This window comes from Lycium barbarum, chromosome 10 (assembly GCF_019175385.1).
Source record: "Lycium barbarum isolate Lr01 chromosome 10, ASM1917538v2, whole genome shotgun sequence".
NCBI lineage: Eukaryota > Viridiplantae > Streptophyta > Magnoliopsida > Solanales > Solanaceae > Lycium > Lycium barbarum.
Window position 1 is genome coordinate 124,067,704 of NC_083346.1, and position 22,177 is coordinate 124,089,880.

Consider the following 22,177-nt stretch of genomic DNA (forward strand, 5'->3'; position numbering starts at 1 on the left):
AAAGACAAAGGGGTGGATATGTGTTACTTTTCGTGGGCTTGTGAAATTCCCTAAAAACTCTAAATTTCTTAGATTAACCATAAATTGTGTAGTAAAATTCCCGAACCTTTTTTACGGCTTTTAAAAATAAAATTTTAACCTATAAATAGTTCAAGAAGGATTAGCCAATTTATCCTTATTTTAAGAAGTGAAAGGTATATATCAGTAACTTCAAATGGGGCGCTAAAAAGGCTTTGGGAAAGTAGTCATGCTGCTTCTTGTGTTTATTTTTATCATTTTATAGAATTAAGTTTTATATACATGTATGGAGAAATTTACCCATATTGTGTTGACTATATTTATATAAAGTCGTTCTGTCATTAATTCATTATGGTGATGTTTATCATCGCGCGAAGCGCGGGCACATTATTGACACTCAATTTTGTCTCTCCTTTATTCTAATCTATTTCCTTGGGCTTCTAAATTTATTAACGAGCTAAGTATTTTATTTCTACTACTATTGATATCGTTACTTTCATCTTCACTATTCTACTATCAACATTACTATTATTACTTTATCACAAATTTTAAATGGTTCGTCATCGTTTCATTTTAGGATTTGTGCTCGTTAAATTAATTTTACTTTATTAAATCTTTTACTTTCTACATACTAATTATTATTTGTTTTCACATAATATATATTGTACTAGTTGTTAAATTAGAAGCCCAAGACATTAATTCAGTCCGTGATTAACTTTGAAAACATATGGGCTAAGGCCTAATTCGGCCAGCCCAATACAAAAGGAGCAGCCCACTCGTTTTACCCAATCAGCCCAACGACCAGACCAGCCCATACCCATTACCCGACCCGATCCGGCCCACTTTTCCTTTCATTTCATCAGCCTTATTCTAAACCTAATCCCTAAACAAAGCAAAAGAACAGCCGCCTCTCTCCTCCTCACTCTCCTCTCCCTTCCATTTTCGACCAAAGCCCAGTCCCCTTTCGCCCTCACAGATCTTTGCCTTTCCATTTCCGTGCAAAAATCGTCCCTAGGCTTGCTTTATCTGCTCATTCTGTTGTTGAAAGGGAAACCTCCCTTTTTTTTGCTTCAAGACACGACAATCGCCAAAAAATCAGAGAGAGTTTAGCCACTCGAATCTGAATCACGTGAAAGATTGTTCTTCGAATGACGCTAGTGGAGACTAATTCCTTCCGGCTAAACGAATTCGCCTATTATGAGTTGGGTGCTTTAACCATTCAGCCATGGATGCTTAGCGGGGATCCTCGTACATGGTGAATAACCAAATTCCAATTGAAATGGCCGAAAAAGGTTGCAGTCAATTGCCCTTCCCGGTCGAATCATGATAAAGAAGGTTCGGTGGTTGATTCCAACGTTCAGATTGGCTGAAGCTTTGACTCGATTTTTGAATTTTGATTTTTCAAGTTCCCGCTTGCTCAAAACCCTAGTGTTCGACACCTATAAATACGTCTCTAAGTGCTCAGCCGAAAAGGGGGATTTTTTGACGACATTCAACATTTTTCTATCTTTGATTACTACTCTAAATCTGGAATTCGTTCGAATTCTGTTCTGTTTCAGTTCTTTGACAGCCACTTTAACCACTCCTAATTATTTTACATTTTTCAATCGCTATACTTGGGAACACCCACTTGAAAATCAAGTCGTTTTACTCTTTCGGCTTGTTACTTTAAGATCGAGTGTAGACCGGAGACCCGACGCCCTGTTCACTGCACCAACAAGAGGTCAGTGCGTTCCCTTTTATTTCTAATCTAAGGTTTCTGACGTGTTCATGATGCGTTGAGGCTGTTGGATTTTCCTCGGATCTTTTTTGTGTGTTAAATATCATGAAATTGTGAATGTTCGTTTTCCGATTGTTGATGATGTTTGAATACAAGATATGAATTTGTACCCAGTAGTTTGACTTATGCGGTCGACGTTATTTAGGTTATGATGTCTATCCTGTGTTTTGGCTAAAATATGAATAATTAAAATAGATATCGTAAGAGACTCTTGACCTTTTGGCTTCGAAATTGTAAAGATCAACCTCATCTTGGGACTGTCGTATAAAACAGTAAAGCCACTGTATCTTTAAGGGTAAGAAAAATGACAAGTATGGTTTATGCAATTTACTTGTGTAAAGAGTATCGTTTGAGTTTCTTGTACTGCATTACAGATTAAGTATACAGTTTCAAAATGCCTCCAAATGCACCTCCTCTCTGTATAATTTATAAAACTGAATGTTGCAAATGTCGATATAGCTTAAGTGTAAATGAGAAATGGCTGTTTGCACCATGGTCTTCCTTGTTCCCTTTCCTGTTAAGGTATTTGTGTTATTTGTACTTGATACATAAGAATAGATCATTCTTTAATCTGTCAAGTCCCTCTTTGCTCTTGAAAATGCATGTTCATGTTAGTACCCTATTTTCGGTAATTCTGTATTTGGCAGTGTCTCTATTGTGCCTTAGTTAGCCTCGGTCGCGCATTAAATAGCCTAATGTGATCATTGGAAGATTTAAGCTAAAGCTTAACTAGCTACGTAGGTATTTGAATCTTAACTTTTACTTCGTTTCGAACTTTCTGTTAAATGCCTTCTATCAATGCAAGCATGTCATCCCTACGCTCACACTGCCTGAATGCTACTTCCCTTGGATACTCAATGTTCTGCGTGTTTACTTCATGTTTCCTTTATGTTGCTGTATAATTTCCTTTTAAATTTGTCTGTTGTTCCTCGCTTGTGTCCCCTTGTTAATTATCACTGCCTGTGTTGTCACTCCTCTCTTGTTGTTGCTTTTATTACTTTGGTTGGCTATTCACTGCATCTTTTTTTTTACTGCTATTCTCTCAAAATCACGGCTTAGTTCTTTAGGCAATTCGACCAGTCTCATCTCTGTTGGTTTCTTCACTGGTGTTTATATTAATTTCAAATACTTATCTGCTTAGCTCACATTTTTGTGGATCTATCATGGTCTGTTTAACTGCCACACATTTATTTCAGCTCCAATTCCATTTACAAAAAGAATTTTGTGCTGGTTTTGAGTCTGGTACGGCCAGCCGTGTATTTTATTCTTCATCCTCAACAAGTTCCAATCCCATGTTTCTGTTCTTACCAACAGAACACATCTAGATGCTAGATTAGTTGAGGAAATGTTGACACTCTCTGGTGATTCCACACTCTTAACCTTTTAAGCATGCAACAAATACCTGTAATCTGCTAGTTTCTTGAAAAACAATAGAATATGTTGGCGAGAATAACAGTGCTAAGAAACTTTATGTGTTTATCTGCTATCAAATGATATTCTGTTTTTTTTTTTTTGGCTTCTATTTCCAGCCTCCCTAATTGAATGAATAATCCTGCTCCAGATATTAGTATTTGTCTCATGTCGCACGTGCCCTTTTGGAACTGAACTCGTATTGGAAGTAGTTAGTTATCCATGTCTTTTCCTTCTCTTAAGGTTGCTTTCTTTAAATTTCTATCAACTTGAATATTAATTCGGTTTATGATGGTGCGGGTTCAATTTCAGTGTAATGTTAGTGATGGTTTGCCTAATTGTTACACTCCTCAGTCTAGACCTTGGTTTGTTTGCCCTATGTTTTTTCTCCTTTGTCTTTTCTGAGGTTATATTAAGGTTCTGTTATAAAAGATTTGCAAACTGTAATAGTGCACGTCCTTCTTTGTCTACTTTTACAGTTCATTTGTTAGCTTACATTTTCCTTGTCACTAATCTTTATCTTTTTCTTTACATGTACACATCGGAGAAAAAATGGAGTCCTAATTCGGGACTCATCATCTGTCGCATTCGGTGTTGGGCCAAAGCCCAACGAAATCTTCTTCTCGAGTCATCCTCAACCCGCAACATATAAAAGAAAATTCTTAGGCCAAGCCCATATAGCAAAAGAGCTGAATACCACAGTCTTTAAATGGGCTAGGCCGATCTACTTTCTCTACTCTATTCCTTTTGTATATTTGACTTGTATGGATTGACTAACACTTTATCTTATTCTTGTTCTTTCTTAGCTTAGAGGAATCCTAGCGGGGTTTGTAGGATTTCTAGTTTGAAGGATTAAGTAGGTTTGTTTAAGACTTAGAATGAGTTTAAATGTTGATATCTATAACATTTTGGGCTACACGAATGATTTCCCGAAAGAACGCCAAGAGAAAATAATAACTCTACTTTCCAAACAAATCATGTTGATTTCAAAACATTTTAAAATAATGAAGACTTGAATCATTCCCTTTTATACACTAAAATCCTCTTTCCGATTTTCGACGATTTCGGCATATTTTAATAATGTAAAACTTTAAACTTTACCGATATTAATCTTACAATAACTCTTTTTAAATTTGTTAGGTAGCATAACCTACTTTCTCTAAATATTTACAAAATGTTGTACAAATTCATACTTCCCTTGGTTTATTTATAACTAAAGTCTTTTTATACAAACTATTAACCTTTTCACAAATCTTATTTAAACAGCATGTTCATATTTCTACTATGACCTTAGCAATACTTACAAAGCTATTTTCTTTTCTATAATATTACACTTACATTTAGCCTAATTAACATAAGTCCGGTCGGATTAATAGTATGCATGTACCAACAAGATTTTGGGCAGAATGCATGAAGACTGTTGTCCACATCACTAACAGGCTGCCACAAGCAAGATTGGGGTTTACCTCACCATTCGAGAAGCTCAATAGGATAATACCTACCATAGGTCACTTTCGAGTATTCGGTTGTGTGTGTTATGTGTTTGTGCCAGATCATCTCCGCAGCAAGTTTGGTAAAAAAGTTGTTCGCTGCATCTTTGTTGGCTACGATGAACAAAGAAAAGGATGGAGGTGTTGTGACCCTACCACAAATCGGACATATGTGTCAAGAAATGTGGTATTTGATGAAGCATCATGATGGTGGTCCGAAGAAGTCACACTACCAAATTCAAGAGAATTGGAGCAAAAGCTGCAACATAAACTTGAAGAAGAAGGACAAACAAGTAAGGCAAAATCAGAATTATGTGAAAAGCATAAATCACATACAGAAGAGATATCTCCACAAAAGGAAAAGAAGAGTTCATGGCAAACTGGAGCCTGTGAAACTCCAGACGTATTGCAAGAGGAAGTCCAAGAAGCACCACAACCACAGCTAAGGAAGTCTACATGGCTAAAATATTCAAACCCTAAGTATATAGATGCATCGTTAGCTGAGGTGGTCAATATCAAAGAGACTACTACCTTTGAAGAAGCTTCAAAGAGTAGGGACTGAAGTAATCCGACGGAAGAAGATATTCCCAAAGGGCATGGACATCATGATGTCTGCAGAGTTTCAGGAATCGCTCACAACGGACACAAAGAACAAATTAAGTTGGTGCTTGTTACACCCCATTTTAACCGGGTTGAAGCGGAGTACAACATATTGGAGATTCCTATATGTTGTTTTTAAGGAGTCGCCACCTAATTATTTATGGTGAATTAGGACACCTGAAATTTATTAAAGTTATGCTTAAAGTTAACTCTGTTTAAGATCTGCGAAACTTAAGATTCTAGGTAAGGGTTCAATTAGTCTAAAGGGAAGGTATTAGGCACCCTTTAAGACCCATTAACAATGGTTAACCGACCGGACTTATGATTAGTTAGGCTAAGTGTAAATATAGTATTATAGGAAAGAAAATAGCTTTGTAAATATGACTAAAGTTGTAGATAACCATGTGAGAATGCTATTTAAAATAAAACTTGTATAAAAATAATGATTTGTATAAAAGAGTATTTCTAATGTTATTTTGTAAACACGGCTTATAAATGTCGTCAAGGTTTTAAGACGAAAGTTTAATAGCATTGTTTAAAGTAATGCTCGTAGAAAATAGCAATTGCATAAAAGGGTTTTAGTCAAGAATAAACTAAAAGAAAGCGGGACATGTAATGTTTATATATGGAGGGAATGACTAAAATTTAAAAAGAGTTATTTAATAAAGTTTTGAAAGTTGTTCTGGATAAATATGTATTTCAATGCGTATTTCTGAATGTTGAAAAAAAAAGAACTAAGTGAAAAGGTTGTTTTTGTCGAATTAGTTCGCCTTTTTATTCCATAGAATGAGCTAACGTTATTGTAAGGTTTATGATGTTTTAAATTTCTAAATTGTTAAGCATAAATTATTATTCCCCTAGCCAAAAGATGTAATCATGCTGTTTTGAAAATCAATTATTCAAATAAATGTTATAGATACTATGAATAGTTTTGAAACAATTAGAAGTGAATATAAACTCGTGGAATTAACTACCCATTATTAAACTACAATCCTTAATATACTAGAAATTATCTAAGTTAACAAAATAAAATGTTAGTCATACAAAAACAGAGAGAAATACACAATCATAAAATAAGGAAGAGAGTAGAAGAATAAACGAGTTTGGCCCATTTTTCATGGGCTCAACTGCTGAACTGTTTGCGTTTATAGGGCTTGGGCCCAATTAAATTTCTTTGTATTACTGCTGTGGGCCGTTTTTGTTGGGCTTCGGCCCAGAAGTTTGTTTTTCCATATGACTGCAGATTGGGCTGATGCAGGGGAGGTTTTGTCGGGCTTTCAGCCCAACGCCGAATGCGGAAGGAGATGGCGAGCCGATTGGACTCATACGCGAGATGTCATGCATAAAACGAAAGAAAAAGAATTAGTATCTATTCAACGAATAAAGTTAAACATGTAGAACATAAACTAAAAAAGGATCAGTAGATTGTGAATATTATGTGTATATTTAAGTATAATTCATAAGGATTTACAGGACCACATTTACACACTACTATCAAGCACTACTACTATATAATGAATAAAGGCACTTAAACACACACAGAATCATAAGAGAATGGACAAGGTAAGACTTATGCTGGATTCGGACAAATAGCCATAGAAGCAACTAGTATAGCACACATTTGGGAGACATGCTTTACAACTATATTAATCCAGAGTCCCGTACTCCAATAAATACCCAACAAGTTTCTTGAAGATCATAACAAGTGAGCAATATCACCATGCTATAATGGTATCTATTATAAGCAAACAAATAAGGTGGGTTTCAAAGAACTCAAAATCAGTTTAAACCAGACAGGGAGAGAGAACCAGATAGTATATGCTTATACAAAGCCATGCTGGGCAAAACGGACAACTAAAAAGAGGCACAAATTCATACAGAGTTTCATTTCTTAAAAGTAGGCAGTTTGGAGGTGATAAGACCAGATTCCATGCGATTTGGGAAACATGTATGTCAGTCATCTAAACTTTGCATAGAGTATAGACAAGTTCAAAAGCAAATAAATTCAGGATTAACAGCAGGCAAGCAAGTAGTATCATCTATAGAAATAGGACATGAATATCATGCTTGGACTTAGTCACTTAGCAGGCCACAGATCATGCTTGCATAGAACAACATACTCAGAACTTAATCCAAACATAAACATGTTGTTCATGCAGTTTTCAGAGAAGAAAAAAAAAATTAGTACTGATGTCTGCTGCTACCAAACAGCCCTTGGGAAAACTTTGAAAGAAAGAATGCCACTGATTTCTGTTAACTTTTACCCCGGAGATATCTTCAGAGGAAAAAAATGTGCTAGTCTATTACTAGAATCCCTTATCAGAATGGTGCGAAAAGAGGAGAAGGGCTACTGATTTTTTGTTTGTAATAACAACATGGTTAAGCAGCACATCTAACAGAAGGGAAATAGCCAAGATAAGTCGTATAGCAGTCACTATACAAACAAACTGAATCAGAGACAATCTCAGAAACAGATATGGGCATGGGTACAAATACATACATTTGAGATTCATATTATAAAGGCCTTAATGACTCAAAACAGTAATAACAAAGTCCAACACAACACTCCTTTTATGTCTTTTAGTCCTTATGAAATGAAATCAAATAACATGTTTCAATAAGTCCTATTATTAACAGCTTCTCGACTTCAATATAGTATGCGACCATAGTTCACTTAGAATGTCCAAACAAACTCATTTTTATGTCTTTTAGTCCTTATGAAATGAAATCAAATAACATGTTTCAATTAGTCCTATTATTAACAGCTTCTCGACTTCAAATCCTTTCAAATTGTATGCCAAAGTATTTATTGGACTACTCAGTCAAATCAGAAAGTTATGATGCTCATTCAATCTTATCTTCTAAAACAATAAGGATACTTACAACTTTCAGAATTTCAATCCCCAACTCAGTCAAAACCATTTCTACCAAGACTGTAAACATGCTAACAATATTTTCAAGTTATCCAAACACTTAGTTAATAATTAAACCCTAATCTTATTGGTTTAGATAGTAAAAGAGGACTGGATGGGATCAGCAGTCCAAAACAAGCTCAAAACATCCAATTTTCACAGAAATAGCATTCAGAGTTAACAAACGACTCCTTACCTTACTTTAGGGGAACATATCACTCAAAAAAATGCTTCATATATCAAACAAGTGTATTGCTTTAAACGAATCAAATAATACACACTGATCACATTTAACTGAACCAAACACTTACAAATATTAATTCCAGATTTTTTCAAAAAAAGAAAACAAATAGCCTCATTCAATTAATATAACATCACCTCAATGAAACAAACTCAAAACATCCCAGACACAGTATTTAGACCTTACTGCAGACACAATATTTAAACCTTACTAACCAAACTTCAAACTAACCATTCGACATTAATCCTATCATTTTGGACAACTGGCATGACTCTTAAACTGATCAACTGGCATGAATCACATCATATTTAAACAAACAGCTACCACATTGTCGATTAACAGAGAATTCCAATTAACCCATACCAATATAGTAAGCCAACTACCAGCCTCTTGATACGATTGATTGGGAATTAAAACACGCGTAACCCTACCTAATTACCAGCAGAAACTCTTCAATTACACTAACATACAAACTGCCTAAATTAACGAAATTACTACTAGCTCAAAATCTCATACAAAAGAAAAACTCATAAACGAACTAAATTATTAGAATAAAACTAAGACGAGGAATGAATTACCTTTTTGTGGTACAGTGAACGGGTATCGACGTCTCGAATCTATGTTTCGAACGCGACGAACTCAAATTTGACAAACCTTTCGAATCGACAGTTTCGATATCGACGGAAACAATATACTCGTTAAAGGAAAGGGAAATTCTGTTTGTCTCCAGAACTTCAAGTATGAGTAGGGTTCGGACCGGATTTTGAAAAATTAAAAGAAAAACCAAGGCTATAAAAAGAAATCTGGTCAAGACTTGTGGGAGATTTGAACGTTGGAGGAGTTTTGGGGATCCAAGATTTTATTTCTCGATCTTGACCCCCGTTTCTTGCCCCCTCCTTCCTAAACACTGAATCCCCTCCTTTTATAGGATTGCGATTGGGATTTTTTAAATGGAAGAAGAGCGTATGAGAGAGAGGAAGCGGGGAACAGGCGTGGTGGAAGTGTCAGGGAAGATGGCAGAGGCGTGGGTGTGGGGAGAACGTGAGGAGAGAGACGAAGAAGGAGGTGGTGTGGGGTGGTGTCAGAGGAGAAACGTGGGTGTGGTGGAGGTTGACGATGAAAGAGGGGTGTCAGGGGTAACGTGGAGGGAAGTGAGGAAAGGGAGAGGAAAGTGAAGGAGAACAGGGGATGGGGTGGTGTGCGGCGGAGATGGAGGAGGGAAGGAGGCGGAGACGACGAAAGGGAGTGGGAGAGAAGGGAGGAAACGAGAGAGATGAGAGAGAGAGGACGAAGGAGGCGGGTGAGGGAAAAAAGGGAAAAGGATAGGGTTTAGGTTAAAAGGGAAAGTTGGACCGGGTCGGGTTGGGTAATGGGCTGGTCCGTTTGGGCTGGCCTATTAATTTAAATATGGGCTGATAATGTGGGTTGAGTATTAAAATGTGGGCTAATTATTTGGGTATGAAAAAAATAATATTGTATTTGTATTTTGGGCCATTAATTTGGCTGAAAAATATTAGTCCTTCCTCCGTTATTTAATTATTTTTGGGCTTCTAATTTAATAACTGATACAACATGTACTATGTAAAGACAATAAATGATTAATATGTAAAAGAATAAATATTTTACAAAGTGTTGTCTTGTAATTAATTTAACGATTCCAAACCCGAAAACGAGACGATGACTAACCGTTTGAAATTTGTGATAAAGTAATGCTTATAATGTTTAAAAATAAAAGTTGTGATATTAATAGTAGTAGCAATAAAACATTGTGAAAAATAAAGTATTTAGCTCGTCAGTAAATTTAAAACCCGGGTAAATTAAATAAAAGAGGGACAAAATTGGGTGTCAACAGTGCTGAGGGGGAGTGTTAAGAATTCATCACCAACTTAATTAATATCTAAGATATTTTGTGAAGAATCTAGAATAATTAAGGAGCTGTAGAGAATATGGAGGAGCACTCTAGAATGAGAATTCTAAAGTAATTCTAGAAAAAAATATTTAGGAATATTCTAGAAAAAGTTGTAAATATCTCTCTCACTAGATCATTCCATCTCCACCTATAAATAGAGGTGGTCATTTGAGTTTTAAGCAAGCAAGCAATAAAGAAACAAGTGATAAGTGAGAAGTGAGAAGTGTGAGAGCTAGTAAGAAATAGTAGAGAGAAACAAAGAGAGTTGCTAGAGTGAGTGCAAGAAAAAAAAAATAGTGTAAGAAATTGTAAGACCGAAGCTGGTCCTTACTTTGAGATAATAAAATTCAAGTTGTGTCCGACTATTGTGCCCGACTATTCTCAACAGACATAACCAAAATAAGATAAATTTTAACAACAATTGAGAAATTAAGGGGAAAAATAAGACGAAAAGAAAAGAAAAAATGGAGATCCACTTAGGAGAATCGCGGTATCCTTTACAAAATATACAAACCATAAATACTAACTAAATTGAGTAACCAAATTAATCATGTTGGGCCCCGTGTATCGCACGGTCATAGTTTGCTAGTCTATTTGATAAGCATTGATTAATAACTTATAATGAATAATAAGTTATCTGCTATAAAAGAAAAATTAAATTACATTAATGAGATAAAAAATATGCATACACAATTTAAACTAAGATTGTAAGTTCACTTGATTAGTTCACAACTTGACTAAGTCATCCAAAGTAGGACAAAAACTTGAATTGATTGATAATTGCTATCACTTTCTAAAGTTAAAGTAACAGGTGTCCTTCAAATTTGCCATAAAGATCACTTAGGCTTATATTTTCAATTGATTAGAAGTACACGTTTGGAATTCAGGCAAATCAACCACACAAATAAATGCATGGCTGTCAACTTTGCCATAGACTTGGGCAACCACAGCAAGTAGAAAATTGAAGGGAGATTCAGGATTTGAAATTTATGTGTTTCTACAATAATTTTAAGTTATGTATATATCGTATAAATATATACATCGTTAATGTAAGAAACTTTTTGTATTATCTAGTCATTCAAAAGATATTTATAGGTAAGTTCTCTTGAGATATGAAATTTATAATATTGCAAAATAGGATATATTACCGGCTCACAAAAACAAATAACTAACCTGATGGTGACTAATCCGACACACTTTAAGGGCTTGTTTGGTTGGGAAACAAGTTATTTGGGAATTGTTATCCCACCCTTCCACAGGAATAAAAATAATATTACAATCCGGGAATAACTAATCTCGTAATTATTCATATCCCAACCAAACATGGGATAAACTCATCTCAAATTTAATTTTAGAATTAGTTATCCTTTATCGCTCGTACCAAACGAGCCCTAAGGATTGATATTCCAGTCAACTTGCTCGTCTCTAAACTTGCATTTCCTGGTCGTGAAGTCATCTAAACAAACAAAATTTTGCCCCAATCACTGCATTCTTGAAATTTTGCCCCATTTGTTACTGCTCGTCTCTAAACTTGTAATTTTTTTTCTTTCTTCCTATTTAGTAGGTGCGGATAGATATAATTTGGGGAAATAGTTAAGTTTCAATACTGACTTTACTTACGGGTTCATTCATATAATACAATGGTTAAATAATTTAATAAGTTAAAAACATATCCTAAATAAAATTTATTAAGTGAGAAAAATTTATGTACAAACACATGTTATATATTTATTAATTTGGTGTTAACACCTTTGAGAAAAATTTATGTACAAACACATGTTATGTATTTATTAAATTGGTGTTAACACCTTGTACAATAAAATTACGAATTTTAGTTTAAGGAGCCATTTGGACATGGTTTGAAATCATGTTTAGACATGCAATTCGGATATTTTAAGTTATATTTTCTCTTATAGGCATAAAAACCCCACAAGTTGTGAAAACTATTAAAACATTCTCAATTCTTATATAATTTTACCAAATGAGCAAGTCATAGTTCATAACAAAATTAATACGCTACAAGAAGGCCTTTCTAAAAAATACAACACCAATTAATCAAATTTTAGTTCAATAAAAACGAAAATTAACATGAATAGTAATGAGGTTGGTAGACATAAATAAAGGTTGGTGGAAGTTAATGAGTTTAGTAAATGGTCGGTGGGAGTAATTGTTAAAAATATCTACCAACATACGGGTCTTTTTTTACAAAATATAAACTTATGGGATAAATTCATCTCAAATTTAATTTCAGAATTAATTATACCTTATCGCTCGTACCAAACGAGCCCTAAAGATTGATATTCCAGTCAACTTGCTCGTCTCTAAACTTGTCTCTCCTGGTCATGAAGTCATCTAAACAAACAAAATTTTGCCCCATTTGTCACTGCATAAATGATGACTATTTTCATTTTCATGTTGCCATGTTGGAAAGGCACTGACATGTAGAGGTGCCTAAAGTCCTATATAAACCTTCTACTAGCTAGGTTTACAACATCAGCAAACAATAGTTTTAGAAAAGAAAGAACAATTATAAATAGTCCAAAAAATGGACACTACTTTACTGGGGATGAATGATATGAGGAATATTAAGTTTTGGTTGTTGGTGGTTTATCCAGTGGTTATGGCCCATCAGTGGCAGAGGTAAGTCTATGAATCGGTTCAATTGAACCCATTTCGTTCAAAAGTTACACTATACAAATGGATTAACAACAAATCTTTTGGTTTATATAGAAACTGTTAAATCTGCTTAATATTATTGGCTCAATGATAAGGGCATAGAAGGCATTGCTTAGGTTTAAGCCTCCAAGGATTGAAGGCTCCAAAAGTACTAATCTAATTATGTATATTATAAAATATAATTTCTATAATTATCATTAATATCAAGTTTCAAGGTTTTTTTTTCTCTCACTTTTGGATTTGGTGGAGATTATTTGAATGGCTAAGTAAATTATGATATATTTAACTTTATTTTACTCTTCAATTTTGATTTTTCCTCTATGTATATTTATTTCTTGTTTTGTATTTCTAACGACTTAACTTTTCAATTTCAATCCAGTTTTCCTAGATTAGCTATTTCTCTTGTCTTGTTTAATTGATCCATCGTTCAAGAAGTAAGTTTTTTTATATCTTAGTACTATAGGAGCTTATTTCTCGTCTTGTTTAATTGATCCATCGTTCAAGAAGTAAGTTTTTTTTATATCTTAGTACTATAGGAGCTTATGGCCCCTGATTCATTGTACTAATTACTGCTATAGCTAGTGTTGTATTAGTATATTGCTAGTGAACTTACAAAGTAAGCTGTAAAGGTAGAAAAAATAAGATCAATCAAGAGATAATAGTTCCTCTTGTTATGATTTAGCTTTAAGCCTCTAATTCTTTTGAACGCTCCTACTCCTTGATAATTAATCGTATTTCATCATTTAAATTTAAATATTTTTTATACCCTTTTGTTAGGATTACTGGCTCCGCCACTATGCCCGACATGTGTTGGGAGGAAGAGAGAAATGCTCTCTTAGAGTTACAAGCAAACATGATGAGTTCAAATGGTGGAGACTTAGCCCTTTGGGCAGCCTATAATGAGAGTGGTTTTTTGGATTGTTGTTCTTGGCGTTGGGTAAAATGCAACTTAGCAACAGGTCGAGTGATTGAACTCAATCTCGAAGCAGTAAGGAAAGGAGCAGGGGATGGTTGGAGTTTTAATGCCACTCTATTTCTTCCATTCAAATCACTAGAAGTTCTTATATTGTCTGATAATTATATTATAGGGTCGACAAAAAATGAAGGTTGATCTCTTTTTGCCTCATCTCTCTTTTTCTCTGTAATCATCTGGGATCTGAAACTCATTGGCTCAATTCACTCAGATTCCCATTGTATAGGGTTCATTTATTCCCTACTAAAAATTTATTTATTTTCAGAGCTCAAATCCGAAATCTCTAGTTAAGGAAGAAGGAATTTCATCCATCGCACCACATGATTCGCGACTAAACCACAAGCTAATTTTCGATGAAAATTTCCGAGGGAGTCCGTTGGAAATTGTCTCATCGAAAGCTATTCGATGGACATTCTGTTGCAAATCTCATATTTCCAAAGGACTTCCCTCAAAAATTTCTATCAAGAAATATTTTGAAAGCATTGTTTGGTTATAAAAAGTGACTAATTTTTGGGCAGTTTTTGAATATGAGTTTTTCACGTTTCAAAAAGTGGTTTAGACTACTTTTGAAGTTTTCTACACACAAAACTTCAACTTCTTTTCAAGCAGTAAAATGCATGTCCAAAAACATTTTCAACTTTCAAAAAACATATTTTTCATCTTATCTTAAAAAACTCCTTTTTCAAATTTCAACCAAATATATGTCCAAACGCTAGCTATGTATGCACATTAACCATGTTTTTTTTTTGTCACTTGTGATTTTATTATCCAGGGTTCGACAAATTGTCACGTCTGACCAACCTGAAAGTACTCGATTTGCAGTCAAATTATCTCCGCTTTCCAAATGTTTTAACACCTCTGTGTTGGATTTCATCTCTTGAGGTTCTACGATTTAATCGTGTCCCGAGCACACAACTGGATACAACTGAATTCCCTTCGTTGAAAAATCGCTCTATGCCTATAGGTACATTGTTCAAAATACTACTACTTTCTTTTTTTCGTGTATAGATATAAAAATTGTTGAATTACCTTACATAACGAGAATTTTAACAGTAATGATAAAAGGTAACACCAAAATAGTTTTATGTTTGTGGGTGAGAATTTAAATCATGGTACTATATCTATTTTTGAATTCCCTTGCTTGAAATCCTGGCTCCGTCAATGGATGCCGCCCTTTTTTTACTTCTAAAAATTATGGTTTTTGGACTAACTTAAGCTCACGGCGACTAATTGCATACCCTCTTCTGGACATACGAATTAATCATAGCAGTATACTCTTTCCTTTTTTTTATACGCATATAATAAGGGTTGTTGTGATGTATTTTTGAACTGTGGCCATTGTTGGATGATATTAGGACTCACTTGAAATAGTTCTATTTTTAGATGAAGGCCGAAGTGAGAAATGTCCCGGCATGAGCAATTTAAGGGTACTCACGTTGACAGGTTATGAAATCAATGACATCAACGCCCTTTCTGCACTGGGTAAGCTCCTTTCCCATACAAATATATGTATACAATTTAACCTGGAGATTATACTACAAGATGACTAAAAAAATTATATAAAAGAGAAAAACAAGAAGTGAGTAAAGACGGTGGATCAAATAAGACTAAGGGTGTTTCTTGGTATGGAGTAATATAAGTATTTTTCAATCTTGTTATGTTTAGAAAAATAAATTTCTTAAAAGCCACCATCAAAAGGTTGTGTTCGGATAGATAGGTTTCCTCCGCCCTTAACTAGAAGTTTCAAGTTCGAGTCCTGAGAATGTAGAAAAAAAAACTTGATAGGGAGTGCTTCCCCCCTTAATGGGCCTTACTCGATGCAAATATGAATTAGTCGGATCCTTAAAACATGTACCGGACAGCGGGCGGAAAACCCAAAAGTTCCTTAAAAGTAGAGGCGGAGCCAGGATTCGAAGCTTGTGGGTTCGGGGTTCTAATTCTTTAAAGTTACTGGGTTCTTAATTAATAATTTGTACATATTTGACAAAAATTTTAATACAAATATATGGTTGGAACAAAAGCTACTGGGTTCGGCCGAACCCACACCCGAAGGGCTGGCTCCGCCCCTGCTTAAAAGTCGAGCATATGTGGTCAGAGTAAGGAAAATGAATTTCATAAGTGATATTCGATGCTAATTATCTCCTCCCCATCCCCAACAGTACATCCACCATCCCCTCACCTCACAATGTTTGCCTAGATTAAGTATAAATATTCTTGGCATAATATTCTCTACTACTTACCAAACACTAACAATTAAAAAAATACTTAGTTTCTGGAAAATATTCCCTCCTAAAACCACAAAGAAGAGAATGGTTACGCTCAAATATTTTGTTTTTGTCCCTAGCTAATAATGAATTTCATAAACCAATGCAGGTCTTGGTACACATACTGGATTGAGGAATTTAGAGAGACTCTATTTGTTTGACAATGACTTCAATTCCACCATCTTTTCATCTCTCAAGCATCTTCCATCTCTCAAGCATCTGGATCTCTATAACAATGACATTGACGGAAAAATTGAAATGAATGGTTCGTTAAACTTCTTACCATCCAAGTTTCACCCCTTTATCACATGCATATTGCTTCATCGTCGTAAAATGATTGTGGTGGGACGGATAGGATTGCCTTGACCCTTAATGAAAGGTATCGAGTATGATCCCTGTCAATGAAAAAATCTTGGCAGGGGGCGCTTCCTCCATTGCGCTAATATCGATTAATCGACCCCAAAGCGAGTACTGGACACTCGAAAACGTCCCGAAAAAACATATTGCTTCATTAAGATATCAACCATACAATTAATATCTCAAGTATCTTCTTTTTTGTTGTGTTTATAATTTATTTTGACTTAATTGTCTAGATATAATTGCCTTGAGCAATTTGGAATTTCTAGATCTCCGGATGAACAATTTTGAGGGCTTTGTGACTACCAAAGGTACATGGATTACTAACTTCAAAGAATTGTTATTGTACTTGTTATTGGATTATTTGATAAATGCAATAATTGTCTACCTTGTAAATAGATTGAATTTCTCTATTATTGTGTGACAAAGGATAAATTTAATGTTAACAATAAGATATATTGCTTCCTATGCACCAATAAACAGGTAGTAAAAGAATGAGTTCTCTAAGGAATTTAAGACTTGGAAATTCTAGTTCCAACTCCACCAACATCTTACAATCCTTAAAATCATTCTCATCTCTCAAGGGGCTTTCTTATGAAGATAGTGATCTCACTGTTTCTGCCTTAACTTATGGTAAACTCTTAACTCAAAGTCTCTCCACATTACTTCTATCACTATTTTTTTTTTAATATTGGTGTGGTGATTCTTTTTCTTTTTCTTTTCTTTGTCTTTGACTCTTTGATATAAGAGTTGAGAAATTTGAGCACACTGGAGTACTTGCACTTGGAGGGATCTTATTTAAATGAGAATTTTCTTTCAAGCATTGGACAAATGACTTCTCTTAAAGTGCTGACTATGGATTTTGGTGGGGGTAATGGCAGCCTCCCTAAGCAAGGTAGTGTTACTCTTTTTTTTTTTCAAACATTACCATGATTCTATTCATATATGCATTATTGTTGTGGAAGGAAGATCGTGAGTTAACTGACCTGCAACCACACCAACACAAATAGAAAAGAAGAAATAACTCAGAGATTTAACGAGATACATCCTCAGGGCAAAAGCAGAGAGAGCTTTTCACTCTGAACGAGAATAATCGTGCAAAAAATCCTCAATTACAACACCTTTATATAGATCCAACCAATTCCTACTCCTTGTCTACAAGGAGCTGAGTTATCCAACCTAAAAGGTCAATGAGTTTCTCAAACTTACAAGTAAATCTGACATAATTAGAATTCACAAGATTTAAGACAAACTACAATAACAAATACTTATTGTACAAATTTTTGTTAGCCAAATGTCATCTGAACTTTTTCTCTTTGAAATATAGGTTGGTGTGAACTTAAAAACCTTCAAGAGGTGTCATTCACTGCCAACAATTTTGAGGGAACACTGCCTTCATGTATTGGAAACTTGACATCACTTCGATGGCTTGATCTTTCTGAGAATCGTTTCATTGGAAATCTAGCCTCATATCCTTTTTGGAAGATACTCACATCACTAGAGTACTTGGATATTTCACATAACCAATTTGAAGTTCCACTATCATTCAATCAATTTGCAAACCATTCAAAACTTACCTACTTGAGTGTTGGGTCTAATACTATAACTACAGACATCGAATTCAAGAATTGGGTCCCAAATTTCCAGTTGCAGCTTTTTGCTATTTACGGATTCATAAACCTTCAAAAATTGCCTTCTTTCCTCCATTACCAGCATGACTTGAGAGTTCTCACTATAGACTACAATCATTTACAAGGAAACTTTCCCACTTGGTTGTTAGAGAATAACACCAGACTTGCAGGACTTTATGCTAGAGATAATGCTTTCATCGGACCATTGAAGTTGCCATCCAGTAGTCATCTCCGTTTAAAGGAACTTGATGTCTCTAATAACAAACTAAGCGGACATGTTCCAACAAACATAAGTTCAACCTTCCCAATGCTTCAAATTCTGAACATGTCAACAAATTTGCTTGAAGGTCCTATACCTTCTGATATTGGCGGCTTTAATTTAGTTGTGCTAGACCTATCTCTCAATTTCTTGTCCGGAGGAGTTCCTAGCGATCTGGCAATTGGTTCTCCAGGACTGATTTACCTCCGGCTGTCAAAGAACAAGTTGTCAGGGAAAATATTTTCAAAGAATGTCAGACCAAGTATATTATTTTACTTGTACTTGAATGACAATAGGTTTGAGGGACTGTTACGTAGTAACATTTTTCTCAAACCTCTTATTGCACTGGATGCTAGCGGCAATAACTTCTCTGGAGAGATTCCGAGATGGATTAGAGATAACACAAGATTGTTACAGCTTGATTTGGCTAGAAATAATCTTGAAGGCTCGATTCCAGTTGAGATTTGCAATTTGAAGCTCATTCAGGTCTTAGTTTTGTCCGAAAACAGACTTTCAGGCAATGTTCCTTCTTGTGTGAGTGGTTTACCCCTTAAACACATCCATCTAGACAAAAATCAATTGGGTGGTGAACTTGAAGATTCACTTTTCAACATATCTTCTCTGAAAACATTGGATCTTGGCCACAACAGTTTTACAGGAAATATCCCACACACCATAGGCTCACTTTCATATCTGAACTTCCTTCTCCTCAACAATAACCTATTGGAAGGAGAAATTCCAACTCAGATTTGTCTGCTAAATAAGTTATCTATCATGGATTTGTCTTTTAATAAGCTTTATGGTCCTCTCCTTCCTTGTTTGGGTAACTTAACACAAGCGGAAAACGAAGTAGAAACAAGAAGTGCACAGTATGGTTCAATTTGCACATTAGCGTGGCTAGAGTTCAGTGATTGGATAAGTTCTACAAGGCACTACCACAATTCATATGGATTTCTAAGTGACTTCTATTTGATCGATATGGAAACCCAGGTCCAGTTTTCAACAAAAAGAAACTCATACATTTACAAGGGAAGCATTCTAAACTATATGTCAGGTATTGATCTCTCAAGTAACAGATTAACAGGTGAAATTCCATTGAGCTAGGGAACTTGAGCAAAGTACATGCATTGAATCTATCGCACAACCTCATCTTTGGAAGAATCCCAAATACCTTCTCCAATTTACATGAAACCGAGAGTCTGGACCTATCCTACAACAACTTGAATGGGAGAATTCCTGTTGGCCTACTTGAGCTACATTCTTTGGCAGTATTTAGCGTAGCATACAATAATTTATCTGGTGCAGTACCACCATTTAAACTTCAGTTCTCAACTTTCGACAAAAGCAGCTATCAAGGGAATCCTTTGCTTTGTGGTGATCCATTAGACAACGAGTGTAGCGATACTAAATCGTCTAATACCTCAAATAATGGAAGCTTTGTGGATATGGAGGATGATTCTTCAGTCTTTGTGGATATGGATGATTTCTACATCGGCTTTGTTGTGTCTTATGGAGCGATCTTGATAGGATTAGCTGCAGCACTCTTCAATCCTTATTGGAGAACAGCATGGTTTAGGCTTGTTGAGGTTTTGATGTTCTCTTCTTACTATTTTCTACTAGACAATGTTGTTACACCCCTCAAGAATAGATGGTGGAGGAACCTCAAGTAATTGTTGTTCTCATTCTTAGGGGTTGTTTGGTTCAAAGACAAGTTATGCTAAGATTAGTAATGCCGGCAATATTTCTTATTGACTGTTTGTTTGTTGAATTAAAAATAACATGCATTGCCTAACTTGTTAATAGTATTGAATAAGAACTTAAGCATTATTACCTTATACCTCTGCTACTCCCACCCCAATTGCAATAGCTGACTACCAGTTTCTTTAGTTGCGAAACACCTCTTAGTGCCATCTCTGTCAACCAAAATTCACAATTTTTAGATTTTATCATTCAAAAATAACCATTTTGGAGCCCCAAATAGCATATTCCATAGTTTTAAAAAATGTTTAAAAATAAAAGAGAAAAAAGGACAACAGGGCTAATTAGTGGAGCCTTTTTTTTTAATTGCTTCTTTTTGTAACAATCATATTACCAAAAAAAAATAGTGCTTTTACAATTAAAACTATTGCAAAGATATGAAAAAATGAAAATAAATGTAGAGAAATACATACAGTTTTGTTTGACAAAAAAAAAAGCAGAAGAAGATCAAGTTTAGCTTGGGCAAAGAAAACCCTTTCAATTGGGTTCAAATTGAAGCAATCTGGGTTTGGGCCTGGATCTATTCATTTAAACAGGACCATTTTGAGGGTAAAAATAACCGTCAATTGACAACTTTTTGGCCTTGTCTTTTGAAAAATAGTCATTATTATGATTCAAGTTTTATATGAATAAAATTTCACTCATAGAGTCTAAAGCTCCAAAATAATAACTATTTTTCAATTACATGAGATGGAGTGAAAAAGTACTCCGTGCGTCTCAATTTATGTGACATATTTCAGAATTTCGAGAGCCAAATGAGTTTTTTTTTTTACTGCGATTCTTTCATAGTCCTTTTAAATATTTTGAATTGTTAATTATTTTGACTTATAAATTTTTCACGTAGTTTTCAAATATATAAATTTTGTTTTATAAAACTTAAAGATTATATGTCCGAATTCACAGTCAAAATAAAAAAATTTAACCCTCGAAATTCGAACTATGCGGCGTAAATTGGGACAAACAAGTAGCTATTTGTAAAGTTTTCCCATTTTATACCGGCAAATTACTTAAAAGCATTAGAATTAAGTTCTTTATAATAAGTAGTTTCTCCATTTCCTTTTACGCACTATTTCATTATTAGACCGTTTAAAAAAAGGTACCTTCTTATATTGGATCAAAAGCATTAGAGGTAAGTTCTTTCATGACGTGTTTTATAGCCACATAAATATGTTGACATGTTTATGACTATAGTTTTAAGAAACCTTTTTTTTTTCTTAAGCTTTGTGCACATATAAAAGTACAAACTATGTCATGTAGATTAAAACCGATAAAGCAAGTGACTGTGATATAATTATGTTGCTCTATAAAGAAGGTAGAAGTCTTTTGAGTGGCACAATAAGCATACATAAATTATTTCTGATCATTATCTATGAAAATAATCAAATGTGTGATGTGAAAACCACTCAAATCTACATGTAAATTAGCATGCTAAAATCATAATTAAACAAATAAATATTATCTAACAACTTAAACTTTTAGATTGAATAGTCACTTTATCTTTCATTTTGTAAAGTTTATATATAGATGATCCTTCATCATTAAACCATTTAATTTTATGTTATTACCTTATAACTTAAAATTAACAAGAAAGGAAAAGTAATGAAACTACCTTCATGGGAATTTTACTGGTTCACTTTAGTTGGTTATCTAAACTTCCACTTTGTTGACGGAATTTTATCCATTTTATAATCTTTCTCCCCAATTTCTCCTTTTCCTCCCCGATGTATAATTAAAAAAATGAAATTATTTTTGGGCTAAAACAATCCATAATTTTAATAGGCTTAATACCCAGATGGACCCTTAAACTTGGCATGTTTTGTAAGATAGGCATATAAACTTATAAGGTGACCAGATAGACACTTAAACTTACTCAAAGTGTATTTTTCAAGTTTTTCAGTA

The 22,177-nt window shown here is 34.6% G+C and overlaps 1 pseudogene; it reads left to right on the top strand.

Moving 5' to 3' along the window:
• Positions 1–12,841: 12,841 nt before the first annotated feature.
• On the top strand, positions 12,842–20,355 carry LOC132615224 (cuscuta receptor 1-like; annotated as a pseudogene).
• Positions 20,356–22,177: the final 1,822 nt, after the last annotated feature.